This window comes from Xiphophorus maculatus, chromosome 1 (assembly GCF_002775205.1).
Source record: "Xiphophorus maculatus strain JP 163 A chromosome 1, X_maculatus-5.0-male, whole genome shotgun sequence".
Classification (NCBI taxonomy): Eukaryota; Metazoa; Chordata; class Actinopteri; order Cyprinodontiformes; family Poeciliidae; genus Xiphophorus; species Xiphophorus maculatus.
Genome location: NC_036443.1, coordinates 22,113,620 through 22,127,104, shown reverse-complemented (window position 1 = coordinate 22,127,104; position 13,485 = coordinate 22,113,620). Strand labels below are relative to the sequence as shown.

The window sequence follows — 13,485 nt, the reverse complement described above, 5'->3', positions numbered from 1 at the left end:
ACACAGCTGAGAGACGACAGAACTCCCACAGCAGAGTGAGTCATGGCGTACGTGGGGGGATGTCTGAAACAATGCAACAAACAAGAATATGAAGCAGAGAGTTACTGAGGGCAGACGAGGAAAGCATGAGCAACTAACGCCACCTTGATCCACAGTCAACTTGTCATGAACTTCATTAACAAAGGAAGGATTATTCCTGTCTGAACATCATTAACCTCTAGGGAATCCCCACCCTGATCATAAAACGCCTCATTCAGGCCCCTACACTTCAAGAAACACAAAAGTACTCGAGTTCATGAAAGAAAGTTTCATTTAATTAGAAAATAAAGATCTGTTTTAACAGCTTGACGGCTTCACCGCTGACTGAAATGAGGAAACCGAGATGCTCGGAGGCATCAAACTCCTGAAGGGATCCGTTTCTATTCTCTTCATTAAAGTTGACAAAACAGAGAAAGCAGCAGGGTCAGAGCAGGCTGCTGCTGACAAAAGGCAGGAAGGTGAAGAGGTAAAGTGACAGAGTGAGAGAGAAAGGACAGCACTAGATAAGTGATGCAAATAGCCGCCTGCCCAACGCTCTTTTATAATATCTGTTGGCAAAACAGAAGCGCACAGCCCAGGTCTGGACATGTGAACTCATACTGGTGACATATGGCTAAGGGTAACCACTTATCCAACCAGAAAAAAACAATTTAAATACATTTTCAGTCAGAAGATTACATACACTCATCATCAGTATGAATATCATGAAAATTGGGAGCTTTAAGAATGTTTTCACACCTGATTTTCAAATTACAACATTTGTTGCATTCTCATCTGGTATGATTCGCGTTCACACTGAAACCATTTCACCTGTACCCTCCCTAACCTGTGGTGGCGCTGCACCAAGAACCACTGAAGAAATCGACATGAAAACCTTTGAAGACATGAGTACAACTTAATTCTTCATGGTATGGAAAAAGAAAATGAAGTAGCATCAGATTTTAGCAGTTGTAGGATTTCTCTTTTGTCTTTGGCGAAAGACCACGAATCATTTCTCCCGTTAGCGCTAGACACATTAGCGCTACGTTTGTTTTGGTTGTATTTATCAAGAATGCCCTGCGCTATACAGTAGTTCACTTCCTACTTTTGGAGCAGTCTCCGGTCCACTTAGCATTCACATATGGACTCAAACTGCGCCAGAGTTCACTTCAACTGAACAGAAACTAAGGTTAGTAGGTGAACCAGAGTTTGCTTTTCTTCTCTTCTTTTCTTTTCTTTTTAGGCCTCCCCAAATGAACCAGACTTGCTAGTCAAACAAACGATACTTAATTAAAACAGACTGAGTAGGACTGGTGTGAATGCACCCGAAGTTATACAATTGATTTGTGGGGGCAGAAGGATAAACTGCTTACACATTAAATAACAGCAACCATTTTATAAAAAAATTCAAGATTGCCTTGAGAGCCTTGAAGATTTATTAGAGACCATTAGTGAACAATCAGCATCTTGAAGAACAAAGATAAAAAAGATAAAACTCCAGGAAGATTTAAAGCAGATTAAGGTTATAAACCAACATCGCAAGCTTTGAACATCTCACACAGAACTATTCAACCTTTCATATGAGGATGGACAGAGTATGGTATGACTCCAAACCTGCCAAGACACAGTCGGCTGCCTTAACTCACAGGACAGATGAGGAAAGCCTTAAAACGAGAAGCAGCCAAGAAGCCCATGGTGACCGTGGAGCTTCACAAATCTGGCTTTTATAAAAGAAGAAACAAGAAGAGCATTGTTGAATGAAAGCCATAAGAGGTTCTGTTTGCAGTTTGCCTTGATTCATGCAGGAGACAGAGCAAACACGGGGAAAAGGTGCTCTGATAAGACGAAACCAAATGTGAATTTTTTAGCCAGAATACAATATGTAATGCCAAGACAGCATATGTGACAGAAAGGTGACAGCCTAAATAACATCCAAAAGGCGAAACATGGTGGTGGCAGGATCAGGCAGTGGGAAAACTTTTCTTCAACAGGGACAGGAAAGTGAAGAAACCTGTTAGGTGGCTGAGTATTGTTATTAGAACGGCCCAGTCAAAGTTCAGCAGAGAATCTTTGGCAGGACTTGAAATGTGCTGTTCGAGACACTCTTTGTCTATTTTGCAAAGGTGAACAAGAAACCATTTCTGTCTGTTAAAGCTGAAGTATGTAACTTTGATTAGAAACATATTTTTAAATATTTGTTAAAACTGTCACCATGTTTTCACAATATAATAGGAGACAGATAATGCATGAAAAAACTGAGCTCTTCTGCCTTCTCCCAGTGCTAATTAGAAACAACCAATCACAGCCATGAGGAAGGTCTTAGCGCTGTCAATCACCATTCTGTTTGGCACTGCTCATCTCCTTTTTCCCCTCCCGCTTGCTCTCTGCTAAGCTGCAGCTAGCATAGCCATAGTCATGACTGCTAAGATTAGTTAGCATAGCCTAGGATGACGGTGGATAAACGGTTTTCCTGTAACAATAACTTGTTTTTTGTGAGGTTGATTGACACCGCTAAGTCCCGCCTCCTGGCTCTGATTGGTTGTTTTTCAGTGCATTTCTTCAGATGGAAATATCAGCACAGGGAAGAGGTGTAGGAGATTGGTCTTTTCACAGTTTTTCTGTCTCATTTCATACTGTCATGACATGGTAACAGTTTTTACAAATATATAAATAACTTATTTTTATAAAAGTTATATACTGCAACTTTAATGTATAAAACTGGTAGAAAATCTGCAACTGAGGTGAAAATTGGTTTCACCAACTGATCGGCTGAAATGGGCTGAATACACGCCACGTTTTTCAGATTCTTATTTATCCATTTTTTAAAATGTATTCAGCATTTTTCCTTCTAATTAACAATTAGGCACTATTCTGTATTGTTCTACAACATACAATCTCATTAAAATTCGTAGTTGTAACCTCTCAAAACACTCAAACTGTAAGAACACATTTTAGACACTGTGTGAGTTCAGTTTTAGTGGTTGTAGAAAAACTCCATCTCTCGTCTCCCGAACTCTTAGTACTTTCAGATTTTCCTCTTCCTCACTGCCCTCCCCCACTCCAAATAACTTCAACCCTCCCACCGTCACTCCTGCTGCCTGTGCAACAGCAGCATGTCTGCAGGAACATTTGTGTGAGAACGCACATGAGCGAAAGAGAAAGTGTGGTTTGGTGAAGCCTGGGTACAGTACTGTGTGTGTTGTTGTTACCTGCAGACTGTGGGTAGGGTGGGGGAGGGGGGAGATTAATGCTCTCCTACAGCCTCTGTGGCAGGTAGAGCACAAAGAATAATTTGATTTCTCCTTCTGTCTCCTTGCTGTCTTCCTCCTCCTTCCTCATTTTCTCGACTGTCTGAAAGTAGTCAACTCTCTTTCTTTCCTTTCCTATCACAAAACCCATCAGGGTTTTTTTTGAGCAAGCTATTCCGCTACCCAAGATTTAAACCTTAAGCATACATGCAAGAAAATAAACAAAAAACAAAAACAACTAACATCTCAACAAAACATCCGCATAAGAAAACATGCAGTGTTCTCTGAATTTCAGGGTTCAGGTCAGGAAGATGTTGCAAGAATGTGGCAACAACAAGAAACTGAGTCTGACAAGCGGCTCATCCTAAACCCACCAGGCCGTTTCCATGCCAACCATACAGGATGTTAGCCCACCTTGTGATGGCGCCAAGATGACAGACGGTCAGATGGCCCCCTCCCCTCACTCTGGGGGTGTTCTCCTATCTGGGTTGATCAATTGACTCTGGAGAGAAAAAAGAAAAACATGCAGGAAAAGTTTAGCTCTCACGTTCACCAGTGTAAGTTCATTAGGGCAGTATTAATGAATAACCGGCAGCATATTAATCAGAATCATTAAAAAAAACCAAACAGGAGGCTGTGTTAGCTCCCTAATGAGTAAGGAACTATGAGAGAGCATCTGTATGCACTTTTGTCTTCATTATGGGTGCAGAGCGCACGCACTGTGGCTCCTGCTCATTTGCATTGATGCCCAGACCACTCCCACTCACCAGACAAAAATGCCCGACCACACACGCACAACTACACACAGAAAAAGTGACGCTGAGACACAACTTTTACAGGAAGCCACACAGCTGAAACCTGAAAATGGCACTTCTAAAAACCAGCCAATCAACAGAGAGCACCTCTGTATCTTTTCATCTAAAACAAGCCCTACAGATCCAGAAAAAGAGGAATGATAACTTCAAGAACTTAATGTCAAAGGTCCGTGCTTGAAGGACTTAAGAACAAAAGTAGAACCCCCCACCCCGCCAGCAAACTATTAGGTTAAATTGCAGCGCTAATCCCAGTAGCATATAACAGACCAATTTGTGCCTATTTAGATCCCGATAAGAACCGGAGTGTGTTCGCCTGTGTATTTTGGCTAGACTGAGTTGTTGCAGTAGCTCAAGTGTTCTGTCTGAACAATCACAAGAGACCATTCCGTAGAGGTAAACAGTTCGTAACCATGAGAACACTGGGCGTTTCCATGACACCCTGTCATCCGTGAAGCACACCAACAGGAACGCTCATCTTCATCTGTCTTTGCGCATCAATATGTTTGTGTGTGTGTTGGTTGGTTTTTACATCATGAAGGGGTCCAGACCTCTCGATGATACGTACTTTGGGGACATTCTGTGAATGCGGGGACCAAATTGCTTTTCCTGCAGCTATGATGTAGTTTTTGAGGATTAAGGTACAAGTTTAAGGATTATGGCCACAAAAGCACAAGGTAAGGGTCAGGATTAGTTAACTGCACGACCCTTCACACTTATACCCAACTTATGAGATAAATGTATAAAAAATAGGTAGAATACATTTAATATTAAGCCTGTCCCGATAACAAATTTCTCTGGATGATAAATTGTCCCAGAAGTTAATGTGATAAACAATAATATTGTTGTTTTCAGACCATTTTCAGGTAATATAATTGTAATACAAGAACACATTGTCAAAGATCAAAATGATCTAAATATTTAACATTGGAACTAGACAACATTTTAAATATTCTGAATAAATAAACAAAACATATAAAATGAATAATGAAGTCTCTGTAAACAAAACAGTCCTTCAAAAAAAGCTCTAGTTGAAACAAAAGCAGCAGACTCAAGACTTAGCACAGTTTCTGGTAGAAAGAGAAAAATGATGAATCATGCAAATAAAAATGATTGAACTTGTTTTAATTTATCATGCAATTAATTACTTTATTGATTGTTGTGAGAGGCCTATTTATTAGTGCCGCTCACAGTTAAAATATATAAAATAAAGGCAAATTGTGTTTTTTTTCTCATTAAAACTTTAGCACATGTTCTTCAAACTGTGGTATAAGGACAACGGGTAGATATAACAAATGTCATAACAAATTTTGGTGGATGACAAATTGTCCCAGTAATTATTGCAATAAATGATATTTAATTTTACACAATTTTCAAGTAATATATTGATAATGACCACCGCTTGAAGACTAATAAAGTTCAACTTTGTAAAGAACACTTCACACTGGAACTCGAAGACATTTTAAATATCCAAAATGAAGCACAACAATCAAAAACAATAAATAAAGCAGAAATAAAAACCACACATAACCAAAGCCATAAATAACATGCAAATAAATTTTCCTACAAAAAACATTAATTATCAGAATATAAATGATGAAGCTCATTATAATTTATCATGGGATTATTTGATTATTGTTACAGTGTTAGTAGTACCCAGAGGAAATTTTGCTATAAGCTATTTAGGTAAATATATATAACAAATAAGTGAGAGTACTTAAATTAGTAATTCAAGAACATTAATTTTTGCTTCAAAACTTCCATAAGTCCCTCTGGGAAGATGTTGCTGTGTTAACAAGTGGCGGTACTTGTGTTGCATCCCATTTTCCACAAAAGTTGGAACATAAACATGAGAATAAGGCCAAATCTGGTTTAATTATGTTTTGGTTACAAGTAAAAAACCAGAAGAATTTGATAAGTGCTGTTTAAAAGGATTCTTGTTCTTCATTAAAGGGACACTTTTCCAAATAGAGGCTTAAATCAGTTTATCCAAATTAAGGGTGAATATGTGGAGAAGTAAATCATGTCAGCTGTTATGTACAGCAGAAGATCTGTGATGCTGTGGGTTTGTTTATAACATTTTAAACTCTCCACAATACTGGAACATTTAGACAAAATATGGTGGTTTCAGCCAGAAACTAAATATTTAACTTCTTCTTTGGTCATGGCTTTGGTTAGGGCTTCAAACAACAATTATTTTAGAAATTCATTATTTTATTCTGATGATTAATCAATTAAATTGGGTTAAAGAAATGCCACCATATGCAGATTTTCCATTTAACCACGTAAGTCTTTTTATATAATATTAGAAATTATTTAAAAGATGCAAATAAGCAAATCAATTACTTTAATAGAAAAAAAACGTATTGGCTAAAATGCAAAACGTTGCATTCCTCTAGGTTATGCTTGATCACTTGCAGCAAAGGATGCAAAAATACTAAAAAATACTGTCAACTAATCTGCTGATTATTTGTTGGATTAATAAATAGGTGGCAAAAGGTGCTTAATAGGAGACTTATTTATTTTTATGTTTTTACAGAATTTGAACCCGCGAAGCTAAGTCTGTCACTTAAAGATTGCTGGGTGGAACAGATTTACAGACAAAGATGGTTTTTCATTGTAACTGCAAAAATGAATATATTTTTTACACAGATTAGGCTTAACTGATCCACTGACTGTGGGTTTTTTTTCAACAAAAGTTAACCATTACTCGACTACTAAATTAGTTTATGCTAATTTCAGTAATCGGTTTATCATGATTAATCTGATTACTTTAAGTCTTCATTGCTCTTTATCATGATAAAAAGTGTTATGACAAGAAATTTCTCGATGAAGAATCTTGTTTTAGAAATACATGATTGAATAAATTCTGCAACAAAGTACACTTTTGTTTTTCTTGAGTGGACATGCAGAACATCGCAGCAGGGAGGGGACGTTTACAACCAAATCTCTAAGTCCAGTTCAAATGTGTGTATGTTTGCATGGCTGATCTAATGCCTGGAGTGGCTGCAGTGTGTATGTTTATGTGTGCAAGTATGTTAGCACGTGCCTGACCGCTGGCTGCACCCCTGATTGGGAGCAGATGGGGACTGTCGGGAGTGTGCATGTGTGGGTTAGTGGGCAGGAAGGGAAAGGAGGAGGAGGAGGAAGAAGAAGAAGAGGAGGAAGAGTGGGTGCTCTAGTTTAGGTGATGTATGGTACTCTCACAAACCAACAAAAACCCCATTTCAAATTATGTGTTTCCTATTAATAGCAGGGGTAGAAAATAGAGCCAACAAATCATTGTTTAAGTTAGGAGAATCTATAGATCTGCATTGATAAAGACAAACTAACCGATTCATTTTTTACACGTGTTAAAAGGTTGTAATTTGGGACACGCACGAACAGGCCCTTTAGTGCCTTTAGTGTGATTATTACACTTCTTTGTGCTCACTTTCACACAGCCATGAAAGGTGGGAATGAATAAAATGATAGTTAACGGCATGTGGGGTTGCTCATACTGGCGTAAAGCCTTGAATATAAAAGCGGTGTGAATGAGCTTAAGATTGTGAATCAATGGAGAAATGTTCGGCTCGCAGACGCCAAGGTCTTCTCACAGTCAGCTCTGGTATTAGAAACCTCTCTCATCGTCTACCTGCGCTTGACAGCCAGAAAACTGAATAAAACCTCCAATAGCATTCTATAAATTTTTACTGGCTTGTCTTTTTCCAGCGCACTTGAGCAATACCATAATCATCTTTCAGTTGTAAAAACACAAATTTAAGGTTCAATAAATATGCACCTCAAGTGCAACTTTGGCTGTGACGGGGTGAACAGAAGCTGCTAGTTAGTTGTGCTGATTAGCAGCAGAAGGAGACTCGCATGTGCTGCAGAGATCTTATCTCAGTGACATTTCTGCATTTCGAACCGTCAGAGAAACTGATTTAGCTTGGTGCTAGGTTTTCAAAGAAATCTTTCCACGGCGTCCAGGACAAACAGATGAGTCGTTGTGGATATAAAATCTTCAGCTTTTGTGAAAGTCACATCTTACAGCCTTACAATTCACCCAAGACCGGTACCAGTCAGAACTCGAGAAACACTTGCATCTGTTTAAAATCACAGTCAATGTATTTTCTCATTAGGACACGGTTCATGACAGCAAACTGGCAGAACTTCTTCAGTGACGCCAATAATTGAAAGATCAGGAGCAGTGCAATTGCTGCACCTAACTGCAAATTGCCATTTTAACTATAAAATTTTATGAACTGAGAAAGACTAGACTGAATGTTGGCTTTTTGATTAATTTATTGTTAGTATTTTATTAGTAAGTATTAGTTATTTATTGTTAGTTATTGTTTACCTGGCATATTTTCACAATTTTAAGAACATATAAGGTCAAATAATTTATTACATATTCAAATTTATACAAAAGTTGGATGAGATTTAGCTTCCTCTAAAGGATTGATGAACACTGAGCTAGTCTCTTGCCTAATGCAACATTTGACATTAATTTTGATGCAACCCTCCCCCCCAATCCAGATTTAGTCCATAGTTTATGTTGGTCAGGAAAAAACGTAAACTGTGTTTCCCATCTGATTGAACTTAAGTCTTCAGAAAAAAAAATAACTTGAGCTTGTGTTATACAATAATATTGAAAAAGGAACATTTTTCAACAAAAGCTGTTAAAATCATGAAGCTTTTAAGCATAGAAACATTTTGTTGAATTTGATCCAGTATGGAATCCTCTTACGAAAACCCAATCCTTTGAAATCCCTCATCAAATCTGATTAGGTTTAGCTTAAAACATTAGCAATTAAGTTCAGTTTTAAGGAGCTACAACTTCACGCTTTAATCACACTTCCTTCGGAGTAGTTAACATCAGTGAGAAGTTCCAAACTAAAAATCAGAAAGCAACCTGGAGACAAATATTATACATGTGTGAATGATATAATTTATTTCTAATGTAAGTCACAGTTTATCATCGACTGATTTTTGTTATATTTGACGTTGTAATAACCAGGATGACAGAAAATGTAAGAAGGACACGTTAAAGCAGAAACTATTACTAAGGCAAATCATTTATTTATTGAAGGGTGTTTCAGTCATTGAGTTGGAGCTGCTGACACACACTCAGAATTTGTTCCTGACTCATAACAAACTGAGTCAGACAAAAGTTGGCTGCTACTTACAACTTTTAAAAAAAACAAGATTCTTTGCCATTTCAGCGGAAACTTTGAGTTTTTATGTCAACTCTATGTCATTGCTTAGACCTTGGTGCCTGCATCATTCCCACCCTCTGCACAGCAACGACTGCAGGGTTGCTGGGTAAAAACAATCAATCCTGCAAAAGAAAATCTCCAAAAAGTGTGCAGCCTTTGGAAATGATACAATGCGTGAATCAAAAGTTGATGGATTGAAAGTCAGCTTGAGCCTTGAAAAGAGCTGACAACTGTTTTCTTCAAAGAGTAAGAAGCACAAAAGCAATAACAGTTCTTTCTGGTATTTTGTTTAGATTTTTGTTTTATCCAAAATCTAAATATAAAGTTAAATTGTGTCTCCTTTGCATTTCGCAGCCAAATAAGGCAGGCAAACCCCCTAAGACATTGTTTCTATGCTTTTGATACCAGCATAAGTGACAACAACATGCTGTAAGATACATAGATATGTTTGCCCAAGGTGAAGTCATTATGTCCCTTCAACACTTTTAATTTATGGTTGTTTTGTAATTAATAGTTTTGCTACTAAACGGACGCGATGGTGCTGCATCTTTTGAGTAGACCATGTGTCAGTTCGTGTTGATACACTTTTAGTTTTCTATTACATACTATTTTTTCTGTTTACCATTAGAAAAATGTAGTTAAAGGACTGGAATGAGGTAAAATATTAAATCTTTAGAGTCATGTTACCATGACATTGGGCAGTCCTAGAAACCATTTTACTAGGACTTTGTTATATTTCTTTTGTAAATACAATTTTGAGAAGTCTGGTGTGCATTTGCAGTTTTTGTCCTATTATAAATAAAACGCCTTCCTACTAAATGCTTTAAAAAGTAAATAGGATCCACTTGGTAGTAATTTAATTTCAGGATAAACATAGTTGTTCTGTGAAAAGCTCATAGGTTTGTTGCACTGTGAAGATCTGATCATATGAGAAGAAAATTGACTTTTTATCTCACAAGCTAATGAAATGAAAAACAGAAACTATTTATCACCTCGAACATGCGTTACCAGAGTGAAACATGGTGGTGGGAGCATCATGCTAAGGGAGTGATTTTCAGTAGAATCAGGGAAGATGTTCAGCATGGATGGAGCTAAAACAGGAGAGTGCTGGAAGAAAACCTGCAAACAGGCAGCAACAGACCTAAGAAAGAAATAGAAGTTCACCTTCCAGATGGACAAGGTTGAAAAACATTGAAAGTACAATTACGTATTACTTTATAATGGTTAACCAAATACAAACCCAATAAAATACTATACAGTTTGTTTATTGGGAGGTTACAAAATGAAAGTGGAATGTGAGCAAAACATGTTCATTAGGTATGAATACAATGTTCTTAACACTATTCTCATAAAAGGGTAAAAGGTTTTCAGACATTAAAAGTTGATCCACGGTTACAGTTTGCTTCTTAGCAACCTTTACTCTTTTTCCTCATTTTACCTTTTGCATTTTTCTTTTCTGTGAAATGATTTCAATCTAGCAGAAATCCCATTTGCTAGTCTTCTACACAACAGCACAGTGAGGAAAACCTAACAGTACATCGTATGGAAGTGTTTGCACTCTGGATGACTCTCATTCAGCCCCCGTCCAGCAAACCCCAAACCCAGCGAACACATTGGAGTAAAATACGAGCTAAGCCACATATTGGCACCTTGCCTCCTCTTAAACAAATCAGGCCATGGAGACTAATAAAAATATGTCTGAGTGCAACCCTTGCTTCCACAGACAAGGAGGTACCAAAGAGGGGAGCTAGCTATTCTCAGCTACCCTGCAGAAGACCGAATAGTGCTATTCACAAGAAGCACAAAGAGCAAGCCTCACCTGCACATGCATACATACACAACCGCCCTACATTACTGTTAAATGTTGCTTTGGATTCATATTGTTCTTTGTGTCTCAGAAAACAAACTCACTTGTTGGAAACAAATTGCTTCTTTAGCTCAGAGACAGAGTGAGAGTGAGGTCCATCTTTAGACCAATTACTGCCATCACAGAATAGAGGCTGCTGCGTCAAACTTCACACTCCAGAGAGGGAAGAGATGGGGTGGCGGATGAAGAAAAGCAGAGTGTCTGTCTGGCTCAAGGAAGAAACAGACCCATCAGGTCTAAAACTCAAACTCATCCAAGCATCCAGGTGCGTTGGCTGTTAGCTGCCATCATAAGTAGATTTACATTTAAAAAAAAAGAGTTTTAGGTGTGTGAATGAGTCATCCTCACCCAGGAATTCAAGTGCAACATTTTATTACCTATAGCCCTAATAAATAATATACAGAGATACAGCAGCGAATCTCTGATGGTGGATAAATCTCAAGCAATAAAACAACTGATCTGTTATTTTAGCGCATTTTTTTTACATTGTTGTTAGTTCATAAATCACTGAATGGCTTAGCACCAAAATACATTAAAGATCTGCCATCCAGACCTCTCAAGACTTCTGGTTCTGGTCTGCACAATCTACAACCCACAAATCTGGAACAAATGTCCAGAAAACTGCAGAACAGCTGAAACACTGAGTTCCTTTAAATCATGACTAATAACATGTTTAGAGTTGCTGCTGAACCGTAATAAATGAAACAATCACCAACATATTTGATGTGAATTGATTTTATTGTTGGCACTCGACAAAATGTAATGTTTGTTACTGGTTTCATAATTGGTGACTGTATAATGTTTTATGACATTTTTTATGTTTTTAAGATGTAAAACACTTTAAGCTGCATTTATTTATTGATTGATTACTTAGAAAAGTACCGTATTTTTGGGGCTATAAGCCACTACTTTTTTTCCACGCTTTGAACCATGCGGCTTATAGCCCGGTGCAGCTTTTCTGTGGATTTTTCTTCAACCACCAGGGGGCTCTTTAGCAGGAAGTGAATCATTGGAAATCCATGGTTCGGCGTTGGAGACGGAGGGCTGCGTCCTTAATAGCAAATTTATTAAGGATGCGTCCTTGTGGAAAACCGAGAGCGGCGGAGATACCAGCGGCTTATAGCCCTGTGCTTTGTGGGTGCGGCTTATAGTAAGGTGCGCTCTATACTCCAGAAAACACGGTAATCAAGATGCCACTGGTAACTCTGGAGGAGCTGCAGAGATTGAGTTAACATGAAAACTATTAGTCATGCACTCCATAAATTTGGCCAAGAACAAAAACTTTGTTAAAGTAAGAAATCCTGTTTGCATATAGGGACAAACATGGAGGTGGCAGCATCATGCTATGACAGTGCTGTTTTAATAGGAAGAAAAAAGCAACAGATGTGGGGGAAAATAGCCTCTTAGATCCTACAAAAGACTTAAGACTGAGATTACTTTCCAGGAGGATCAATCTAACTTAAAGATAAAGCCATAGGGTCAATAAAATGGCTTAGATCAAATCTTGTGCGTTAGAATGGCCCAGTCAAAGTCAGAACTGAAATCTAATTGACATTTGCAAAGAAGTATGGGCAAAGCTGGTATTGGGACAAAAATGGGGAAAAAAATGGGTGAAACTACATTAAGGGTTTTGCAAGACACCATAGATAGCACTAACACAGTTCATAGTTATTCAGTCTAAAGCTGTAAAGGTCTTTTGTTTTTCAAAATTGTGTAACTTCATGTGTTATCACTGATCAGCCTCACTTAGGGCCACAGTGGGGATCTCCTCTAACTTAAAAAATGTCACCATTAAAAAGTTTTGCTAAGTTGTAAACACATTTTGCTACAGCAGCTGAAAAAAAAAGTTGTAGACACAATACAAAAACCTAGGAGCATTCCAGTGTGTCGCAAATGTTACAGAAAAACTAAACTTCTCTAAAAACAAATGCCTAGTATAGCATGGGCATACTCATCTGTCAACTTCGGCTAAACTGAGAAGAAAACTGCGGTACAGGAATAAATCTTGTGAAAGTGTTGAAAACCTTACTGGTGCTCACCAACTCTGCCAGGTTTACGCACTACTATATCAAAGGGATTCATTTTATTAGAAATGTAACAATTAATTATACAAACAGGGTCATGACTGAATGCTGGAAACATGTCATTAAAGCGAATAAATGAACAAGTAAAACCTGATCTGGTTGAAAAATAATTGAAAAGGTCAGTTCCTTTTGCTTTTAATTGGCCTTTTAAATTAATTAAAAATAAACAATATCAGTTTTATGGTTGTGGTCGACTTTAATAAGCCATACAGTGCAATGAACAAGTCACCCCCTTTCTCTTTAACCACAAACGTGATT

The 13,485-nt window shown here is 37.9% G+C and overlaps 1 protein-coding gene across 2 annotated transcripts in view; it reads right to left on the bottom strand.

Annotated features, from left to right (window-relative positions):
* The window catches only part of LOC102223121 (nuclear receptor coactivator 3), a 72,143-nt gene that overhangs the window by 33,113 nt on the left and 25,545 nt on the right, over nucleotides 1-13,485 (bottom strand). For both annotated transcript variants that reach the window (XM_023332611.1, XM_023332614.1), the window contains exon 2: nucleotides 3,681-3,768. The gene's annotated coding sequence lies outside the window, so the exon portion shown is untranslated. The remainder of the gene's footprint in view (nucleotides 1-3,680; nucleotides 3,769-13,485) is intronic.